We start from the raw sequence: 10,480 nt of genomic DNA, 5'->3' as shown, positions 1-10,480 counted from the left end.
GAAATAGTGCATTTTCATGGCAGCTAGTTGAGGATGCAAAAGACTGCAGTTTTATTTCACAAACAGGTGTTAGAACCACAAAGATGAAAGACCCTACTCTCTGCTAAAATCTGAACCAAGCAATTGTACAGCACTTTCTACCTAAGGTCGGCAAACAAAGCTGGAGATTGGTTTCCCCAGAAGCAGATAATGATGATATCCATTTGGTTAGTAGAGCAAGCCATGCCCCTTTTCTACTAGTCTAAGGAGGCCAAAGATTGCTCGAAATGACTTTGTAGTCACTTGGGGAAAATCAAAACATTCCACATCATCTGCCTACTTGTTTTAAACAGAAAGTTTCAATACATTGAAATATCTTAGCTCAGAGTAGTCATCCTTGAAATAGCTGGAGAGCCATGCAAGACAAATATTTACTCTCCTAAAAACTGCAAGACAAAGAGGCTATACTGTGCTCTATTAAATTTAAATTGGTCAGTGTCCCACACAACCAGTGTGCACAGGCTGGGCACTCACAGTCAGCCATGAAGAGGGGGCTGCCAGTGGCAGTTCCAGAAAACAGCAAGGAATTGATTAAAGTGAGCTTTCTACCATCTGTGGTCACGTTATGCTTGGGATAGTTCATATATCTGCAAGAGCAGCAGTAAATATGCCAACAGAGGCAACAGGTTTCCTTGAAGCAGAAAAGAAAGTGGAGTCGATCAAGCTAAAGCTATAGCTTAAATCTGATAGCAGAGGATTCATGGAAAAGAGCTGACTTTGGCATTCTGTGTGAAAAGACCATCCAGGATAGAAATATTATGCTAGAAAGATAATTCTTACTTGGAGGATTTATGATTAAAATTTTAATTCATTCTAATATTTGTCCAATTAAATCAGTTATAGGCATTTTGGCTGAGAGTCAGCCTTTACATTAGGGAGCAATATTTTTTAAAAGGGTTTGGCTGGAAATGGTGGCTCCAGTGTTTTATTTTATTTGGACGAGAGGAAAAAGAAGAGAAAGAGAAGATGGAGGAGAAGATAAATAATCGGGCAAAAGGTGACTTTTTCCAATGTTGCAATTCATTGGACAATCCCTTAGTTCCATAAAATCCTTTTATAGGAGTCAGAATTTTTGTTTCTTCATTCATTCATTCACTCAACAAATATGTATTGCATGCTCACTTTGCATTTAACGTAAGTGATGAAGCCTTAAGGGAGACAAACATCCTGCCCTCCAGGAGTTTACCTGGTAGGTATACTAAAACCTTAGCAATTCTGCAAATAGCGATACAACTATATTTAGCAGTGTTTCATGTTCTTTGATCAGAAAAGTCCAGCAAAAAGTGGCACCTCAAATGGGCATACAATCCTATTACCAGGTCATAGAGTTTTCTCTTTGTAATGACTATTCCATATCTCCTCCTTGGTCTTCCAATACCCTATATTTTTTCCTCCTCACTTGCACATTGTAATCTTGCGTTATATTTTACATAGAGCATGGAAATTATTCCAAAAGATGTTTATCATTTTCTCACGGCCAAATCTACAAACCTACGTGCATCTGCCAGGAACTTTCCTTTTTTACTGAAAAAATGGGGGAAACTTTGCTTTCTCCTGGCAGTGGTGAATCATTTCATATATGCTGCTTTCTCCATGACTTTGCCCCTTTGGTTATTTCCTCTCTTTCCGAATCATTAATCTCTCTCTCTCTCTTTCTCTCTCTTTCCTCATGAGTGATTTCCATATGTCAGAAGTCGCTGTTTCACAATATGTTTCATGTCGTGGCACACATATAAAGTTATACTAATTTTAAGTCACACTGAGGAAAACCGGTGAGACCATTCGAGTACTGAGGCGAGTGGCCCCCCTCTTCTCAGGCCATCTGGAGCATTGCAGGAGCAACTGTGGGCCTGAGCACTTCTGTAGCCATCTTATAATCAAACAAATAGGCAAATAAGACCCTCCTTAACCCCATATATCCATTCAGTTCCCTTCTGCTACCCTACCCTTTATATCTAAAATTCTTACAATAATTTTCTATATTTGCTTTTTTTAACCATTTCCTTATCTCTCATTTAAGATATTCTCTTCGAAATACTCCAAGTTGCCTTCTCCGAAATTATCATCAAAAATCAACAAATCTACTGCATAGCTATCTCTCTGCCTCTCATTTGAAAGCTTCCTTCTTTGAACTCTATTTTTAGTTCCCTTTATGATTGATTTCAGAATTTCCTGGCTTTTTCTCTATGCCTTCCTGATTATATTATTTCTCAGCCTCCATTGCTAGCTCCTCTGCTTCTATCTGACCTGAGAACTAGGTTCTGTTTCCTCTTCTCTTCCCTATTTTTCCTTCTCCTTAGGTCATCTTATCCAGTCACATGGTTTTCATTACCACATATGTACTAATAAAACTAAATTTAAATTCTAAGTCTAGCCTTCTTGTCTTGGCATTTACATTTGAATGTTTTATTAGCATCTTAAACTTAATGAGTCCAAAATTAAATTCTTCATTCTTTTCTTTCCCAGTCTTCCCCATTTCAATAAAAATTCCACAAAACAATCAATTTTGCAGTAAATAATTCAAGAGTCATCTGAATTCTTCTTTTCTTACCTCCCGTAACCAACTCATTGGTCAGTGTCAGTAATTCAATCTTACATAACCATAGAGAATCTATTGTCTTCCCCTCCCCCCATCTGCTACCATTTTAGCTTTGGTCACCATTCTCTCTCACCTGAATTATTGAGATAAGCTCTATTTACCCTTACCTCTCACATCTCCTTTTCTTGCCATTCATCCTTACCTCTCATCTCTAACCTTTTTCTCCTCAGGAAAGCAAAACAATCTTTGTAAAAGATAAATTATTTCATACCCCTGAATAAAATACTTCAAAGAACATAAAATAAAATCTGTACACTTCTATGGTTTACAGTGCTCTAAGTAGTTGGGCTTTTGCTTTGCTTTTTATCTCTATTTTTAACTCTTTGGGCCTACTACCCTCTCACAGATCTTTGGCTTTCTTTCATTCACTTATATAAAAGTCTTATCAAATAGATACCCTTTGTCTATATGTTTTACCCACTTTCTCTTTGTATGATAGCCTCTTGCTTATCTTCTAAGGCTAAACTTAATTGCTTTCTACTCAGGTTTTGTTACTTTTTGTTTTTTGTTTTTGTTTTTTTCTGATCATCAAATCTTGAGTTAGTCTCACCTGCCATTCCTTCTCACAGGATATTGTCCTTTACTTTCGTGTTATTTATCATAATTTTTAATTAAAGATGCCTGGGTGGCTCAGTCAGTTAAGCATCTGACCCTTGGTTTTGGCTCAGGTCATGAAGTGGAGCTCCAAGTCAGGCTCTGCACTCAGTGTGGAGCCCACTTGTCCCTCTCCCTCTTCCTCTGTCCCTCCCCCTGCTTGCCCTCTCTCTCTCTCAAATAAATAAATACATAAAATCTTTGAAAAAATAATTTTTAATTATAACTATCAATTGTCATTGTTTCTAGAGGGTAAAACTTAAAAGGTTAAAGACCATTTTATTCTGTTCATAAAACTATAGTAAAGTGCTGCCATACAGTAGGTTTTTAATAAGCACATGTTGAATGTGTATTCTATTTCAATATGGCAGACTGAGACAGATGTCTCATTTTATCTCTTTTCTTTCTCAATACCCCCACGTGAAATGTGGAAGAAACATAAAGACAACATGAAGATATTCCATTACTGAACACATTTTTAAACAAATATTTGAAAAAACAAAAGGAAATCACAATTATAGACTGATTGGAGAGAGCGGAGGAAGCCACAGTCTAGAATGTACACTAATGTGTCTGCATTCAGGGAAGGAGCCAAGTCAAGCAACAAGTTCTGGAAAGGGAGAGCGAGAGATATATAGCTGAAAGCATGGACACTGATTGGAGGTTTATAAATGGAACAAGTTGACTTATCCATATCTCTCTTCTATATCCTATATGGATACAGACTTTCAGCCAGTCACTAAAGCCTAAGTAAAAATATTACAGATTTATTTTCTATGGAAGTGATGAAAACTATTTGTAAAGTTAAACCTAGTCTTTCTATCACCTTTGTTCTGCCTCAGGTGAATTCTTTCATCTCTGGTGCCACTGGCTTCCACCCAATCATCACCCCACACTTGGGGTCCACCATTTAATCAAGGGACACCTCATTTAGACACTACAAAAACCTAAAGAATTCCAAATAAAATGAAAGACAAGACTTACTGCTAGATCTAGGATTGTAAAATGGCAGCATTCAAAGTTTTTAAAGTTTTTAACAAATTTGTTAGTCATCAGGCTAAAAGATGGTAAAGGCTAAAAGATTATAGAGGAAAAACTCTCAGAGCAATAAAACAAAATATATTTTTAGTCTTGATTTCTACACCCAAATTTGTCATCAAATATGAGAACAAAACAAAGATATTTTCAAACTCATAAGTGTTATCTCTCATGAATCTTACCTTAGGAATTCAGTGAACTAAAAGTCTAGAAAAAACAAGGCTGGTAGACATAGAACATGCATCAGGGACAAGACAGATTCAACTTCTCTTGGACTCCATTCTGACAATTGTGCTGCAAGATCAGTGGTAATAGCTCCAATTGGAAAAGAAGGGAAAATGGTTGGCAGCCATAAGAGAGGACTTTGAGAAAAAACTAGCAGATATGATGGAAGAGATATCAAAACAGAAACTTGAAAAATACAAAGAAAAAGGTAAAGGTGCAGATTTTTTTAAAAAAGAGAGAACAATCAAAGTTTATTTAAAAATTAGAAATCAGAGTCCAAAAGAGAAAGAATGTTTGATCTCAGCAACTTTTTGGGATAACATTTTAATGAAAGTTGAAATTTAGTGTTTAGTGCAGCTATGAAGTAAGAGTTTTCATATTTCATTTTAGGAAATGTCTTTCCAGTCAAATAACAATTGTTAAATACTGATATCATTTCACAAGCTTATTTTAAAAGAGCATTCATCATTTGGAAGTCATTTATAGAATCCTATCAGATTCTCCTCTTGATATTCACCTTTTAGTATCTCATTATTTTGCAGATTAATCACTTCTATTTGAAGGATGGGTGGAAGCTCCTCAATTGTACAATTAAACGGGTTTTAAAGTATGAAAATTTCCTCTACATTTGCAGCAAGGTCTAAAAAACACTGCTAGATCTGTGTTTGAGCTCAAGAAATATATCCACTACAAATTTGCATGGGAATAGAGATCTCATTTCCTGTTTTAACTTCTGACAGCATGGTAAGTGTTTAAAGTAGCCCGACATTACTTATGATTCAAACAACATCAGTTGTTGAAATGACTATACAACAGCATCAACTCCACATTTAAGCACTATTCTGCCTATAATTTTAGGTTGAATTCATCAAAAAATACAGAAAATATATAAAAATGAAAATAAAAAAAGAAATGTCATTATGTCTGTAATTAATAGTGGTTGAAGAGATTCTTTTAATTCAGGAAAAAATAAAATCAGTTTGGGTTCTGTGCTCAGAAAAACCCCAGTGACATTTTACCATCGCTCAGCCATCAAACTCCTGTGAAAGTAGGGCAGGTCAGATTGTTCAGCTTTTATTTCTATCAAAAATTGACAACACTGACAATACCTAAGTCTACAGGTGACGTCCATAAGCACAAGTGAAGCTCATATTTACAATTACAAGTGATAGTGATCAAGCATTTGCCCGCATGAATATTACAGTGACTATCCACCGGCTTTACCCATGTTACATTTTCACAAGTTTTGTAACTTTGTTCAACTTTTCCTTTTTCTACTGCATATACATTTTTATCACCATCTGTTGCAATATATCTTAACAGATTCCACTTCAGGTTGTGCTGAATTCATGTTTTCTCAACTTCTTTGAAAGTGTTCTTGCCTGACCACAGATAATGTTCATATAGGCTGATTCTTTAATCACTTCAAATTTGGCTTTGAGTCCTCAAATAAACACAACATCTGAGCAGTATCAATATCATCTGTTGACTCATCAAGAGCCACGGAAAACCACTTGAAATCAATTGCTATGTTTTCTTTTTAATTGACTATTGCTGTTTTATCCAAATTCTCAAATCTTTGAACTGCTCTCACCAAAACGCTAGCAGTCTTAATCAAGTTTAGTGTTTTCTGGTTACCTTTCCTTGGCCATGTCAATAAAACACAATGTAATTAACTCACCATCAGTAAATAGTTTTCTTTGCTTGATTTACAAATAAGCCACTCAGAAACTTAATTTGGTTCCTGCCTCATTTTCTGCTTTCATTTTTACAAAGAGATTCTGTTTAAAATCTTCTAATTTGGGGATGCCTGGGTGGCTTAGTGGTTGAGCATTGCCTTTGGCTCAGGGCGTGGTCCCGGGGTCAAGTCCTAGCCTGCTTCTCCCTCTGCCTGTGTCTCTGCCTCTCTCTGCGTGTCTATCATAAATAAAATCTTAAGAAAAGAGAGAGAGAAACTATCTAAAGGTCAAGGAAAGAAGAAATGGATGTAAAAATAAAAACTTAATAAAAGATTAAAAAACCACTCTCAAAAAATTAAGTTAAATTTAAAAATTTTTTTTTTAAATTTTATTTATTTACGATAGCCACAGAGAGACAGAGAGAGAGAGAGAGAGAGGCAGAGACACAGGCAGAGGGAGAAGCAGGCTCCATGCACCGGGAGCCCGACCTGGGATTCGATCCTGGGTCTCCAGGGTCGCGCCCTGGGCCAAAGGCAGGCGCTAAACCGCTGCGCCACCCAGGGATCCCAATTAAGTTAAATTTTAAAAGGAGGCACCTGGGTGGCTCAGCGGGTTAAGCAAGGAGCCTGCTTATCCCCGTTTCTGCCTGTGTCTCTCATGAATAAATAAAATCTTAAGAAAAAAATTAAGATTTTCTAATTTTTCGGTCACTTTCTTTTGAATATTGCCATGAGTGTGCAAGTAGGCATCAAGGTATATTGATTCTTTTAGCACAGTAATAATGTCATTGAATAAGAAACACAATTTTTGCATTCTAATTGTATAACAAAATAACCTACACACCATTCTGCGTTGAAATCATGATATTTACAATCCACTTTTCTCTTTTTTTTTCTTGTTTTGACATGATGAGTATGCACGGGTAGTAAGTAAATAATAAAATAGCACCGTACAATGATACCCGCAGCATTCACAACCCTGCTAAGCTGTAACAGTGTCACTGTGACAGCAATGCTCTGAGCAGAAACACAAAGCTGCGAGGGCCCCACATAGTGTCTCTCCCACAGTCACTTACCTTGGTCATTTTAGCACAGAAGCAGATACAAAACGCAAACAAATGAGCTCGACTGTATTCAAGTAAAACTTTATCAGTAGATGCTGAAATTTGAATTTCGTTTGTTATGGGCCACTGAGTATTTTAAAAATACATCTTTTCAACTGTTTAAAAATGTGAAAACCATTCGTAGCTTGCAGGTCTACCCAAACAGGCAGCAAGCTGGCTTTGGCCCACAGGCCATTGTGGATTCCCCAGTGGGTTTGGGCAACATCCAAGGGCTTCTCACCCACTGAATTCTAGTCAGGTTTGTCCCTGGAGAATACTGGCAGAGGACCAGAGGAAGGGAGAAGAGCTATTTGGGGGCACTTATTTTCTTGTTGCTGCCCCCTTCCTTTGAAATTGCTGCAGGCTGGTTGTGTACCTCACCTGAAGGTTTTAAGGCCGCATCCCTCTACTGAAGATTTCAATTCCCATCAGGTGGCTTTCTCCACACAGCTCTGTTTCTAAGTTACAGTAACTGCTCCTTACACTTGTTCCTTCATGCATTGGGGTAGTAAGGGGACTCCAGCTTGTGAGCCCTGCCTTTATATGCTGCCCTTATGATTTACTCCGATGTGACTTTGTAAGTGGTTAACAAAACTATCCTAATTTGCAAAATATATTTTCTGTTGTGATCATACCAGTCCAGATATTAATTTCCCAAAGTTAGTATATGATAACATAATTTTTTCCATCACTTCCATGTGTATGAGGCCCTTGCTAGGTATAACTGGAACCGCATGTCCCCTTTTCCTTGGTATACCTTCTTATTCAAACAATTTGTGGTGAGCATAGACAAGGCTGGCAAGTGAGAGGAGGGTGGAGGGAGGGAGAAAGAAAGCCTTACTCTGAGGGTTAACTTCAAAGTCTTGCAAGTAAATTGTCTCTCAATTTTCTCTGATTATGTTTATGGTTTAAAATGTCCTGTAGCTAGTGGTCTTTTAGATAACTGCTCCTATCTCTCCACTAAAATACCCAGAAAAAGCACAGAATAAATGATGGAAATTCAAGGACAGCAAAATTTAGGAATGACTTGCACACTATTGCCAGAGTCGGAAAAATTCTCACCATTTAGAAGGTAGATGGAATTCAATTGAAAAACTAATTTGAGTTTCCAATGAGTGGTAGGTGCCAGAAACAGCAGAACTGCTGGCCTGATTGAAGACAGAAAGACTGTTTCTCTCTCTGTGTCTCTTGGGATGGAAATGCATTTTTTTTTTTGCATTTTTTTAACCAATCAGGGTATAGTTATACTTGGGAAGTATCAGTGTTATTTTTCAGGCTATTCTCCATTTTGTAAAATTATGAATTAAGGTATAAAGAAGGCATAGCCTAGGGAAACTGCTTCCATTTAAAAAAATATTAATTCAAGGACTGTCTATTGAACATCTATGATATGACTGTCCCTATATTAGCTGTTGAGAGAATAAGACATTAGTCCCTGAAAGACACTATAGTTTGGTGTGAAAATAAAACAAACAGAATTTTGAGAACATAGAGCTTAAGAGGTCAGGGTAGATTTCCTGAAGGAAGCAATATCTAAAAGGATATATGAAAGGTGATTAATGTTGGCTTAATAAGTTGATATGCATTAGAAAGAAGTGTGTATGCATAGCTCTGAAATAAATATAGCCCTCCCCAAAAAAATTTAAGGTGCAAAAAAATGAATAAAATTTGGAAGGATCCTCTGTCAAATAAAAAACAACTTCAGACTTTATATTTATATATTTATTTTTATAGGAGCCACTTTTACTGAAAGATCCTATATTTCAAAAGGACAGGATGGGACCATGGCAAAGGGAGAGGATTACCATTGCAATCAAGAGAACATTGCTATAGGGAGCTCTTTAGTGTTCTCAAGGGTTTGGCAAAAGGGTTTTTCATTTATTGGGAAAAGTAAACAAGGCTGCAAAGAAACAGGTGTGTGGAGAGTGGAATGAAAGTTGGCATGATTGGCTGGTAGTTTTGTGACTGTTTTATCCTGATGCCAGCTTTTACTCAGGAGAGGCCCTGAAATGCTGACTCAGGCTGAAGGTAAGTCCGATTTCAAGGTGGGGAAAGAAAGAAACTTAACCAAAGTTTGGTTAACAAGCATTTTGTTCTCATTGCTTGATGGGGCAAGCAGTTTAGCTAATCATTTATGAGCAAAGCATGGAATATGGAGAGTCAGTGTCTAGCCTTGTCATAAGTGAAGGAGGCATCCTTGAGTCTTTTCTAAGTCATATGGGGAAGAGTGGCGCCTTCTCATGAGAAACTTCTGAAACACAAAGCAGTGGGGATAGGGAGGGATTTCTTCAACCACCTCTGATTTATAGGATCATAGCATTCACGGAGGTAAAGTTCAATATTATTACTTTAACGCACTGTGTCTTCACTGGAGTTCTAGATTTACCATTAACTTCATTTGTAAAAATATCAGAGACCAATTATTGTGGGTAAGAGATTGGTTTGCTTGATTGCTTGAGATCAGCAGAACCAAACATAAATATGTGCCAGATGCTGGGAAATGAATGATTTGTTAAAAGCTTACTCATGCACAACTTCCATCCCAAGTTGTATTGTTGTCATCTGATTGATTCAGGTGCTTAGTACTGCTACCAAATTACCTTCATCCTTCCAAGATTTTGACAATACTTCCCTTGTAGGGCCACACCTTCCAGAATGCAAAGTGCTGTCAGCCATTACCCTTATTTCCTGCCTGATGACTTTTTGAGCTTTGAAGATTCAAATGACTGTGTGTGAGGTGATGAAGTAGAATGAGGAAACAATGATTACTATCTTCCCCAGGAGGGAAGGCTATTGAACTTTTTTTTACAGGCTTTGGGTTTTGGGGGACAGTTAGTGGGGATATGGTCAAATGACTTTTAATCCTTCTTAGTTGTGTTTCAATAGAGATACGAGCTAAGAACACTGTTTTCTCCAATTTCTGCCAGTTCTGACATTGGATAGATCTCTTTCCCCTCCCTTTAGCTAGAGTTGTTGTGAGACTTTGTTGTTTTGCTGTTGTTGTTTTCAGGGTCTTCTTGGGAATTTTCATGAGAAATAAGGAAAGGCAGTATTCAGGGGAATAGCTTGCTAAATGCCGTTCTTAACCAAAAATCATAAACTGAAATCTTCTTTAAAGAGGTAATTTCTGATTAAGTCAACAAACAGGAAGGCATTTTAGGTACTCAACAGAACTTTGAAAAAGCTCAAAACAGTCTATAATTG

The sequence above is a fragment of the Nyctereutes procyonoides genome, unplaced genomic scaffold (genome assembly GCF_905146905.1).
Source record: "Nyctereutes procyonoides isolate TBG_1078 unplaced genomic scaffold, NYPRO_anot_genome, whole genome shotgun sequence".
In the NCBI taxonomy this organism is placed as follows: Eukaryota; Metazoa; Chordata; class Mammalia; order Carnivora; family Canidae; genus Nyctereutes; species Nyctereutes procyonoides.
The sequence above is the reverse complement of the archived record's forward strand: the minus strand, read 5'-3'. Positions refer to the sequence as shown.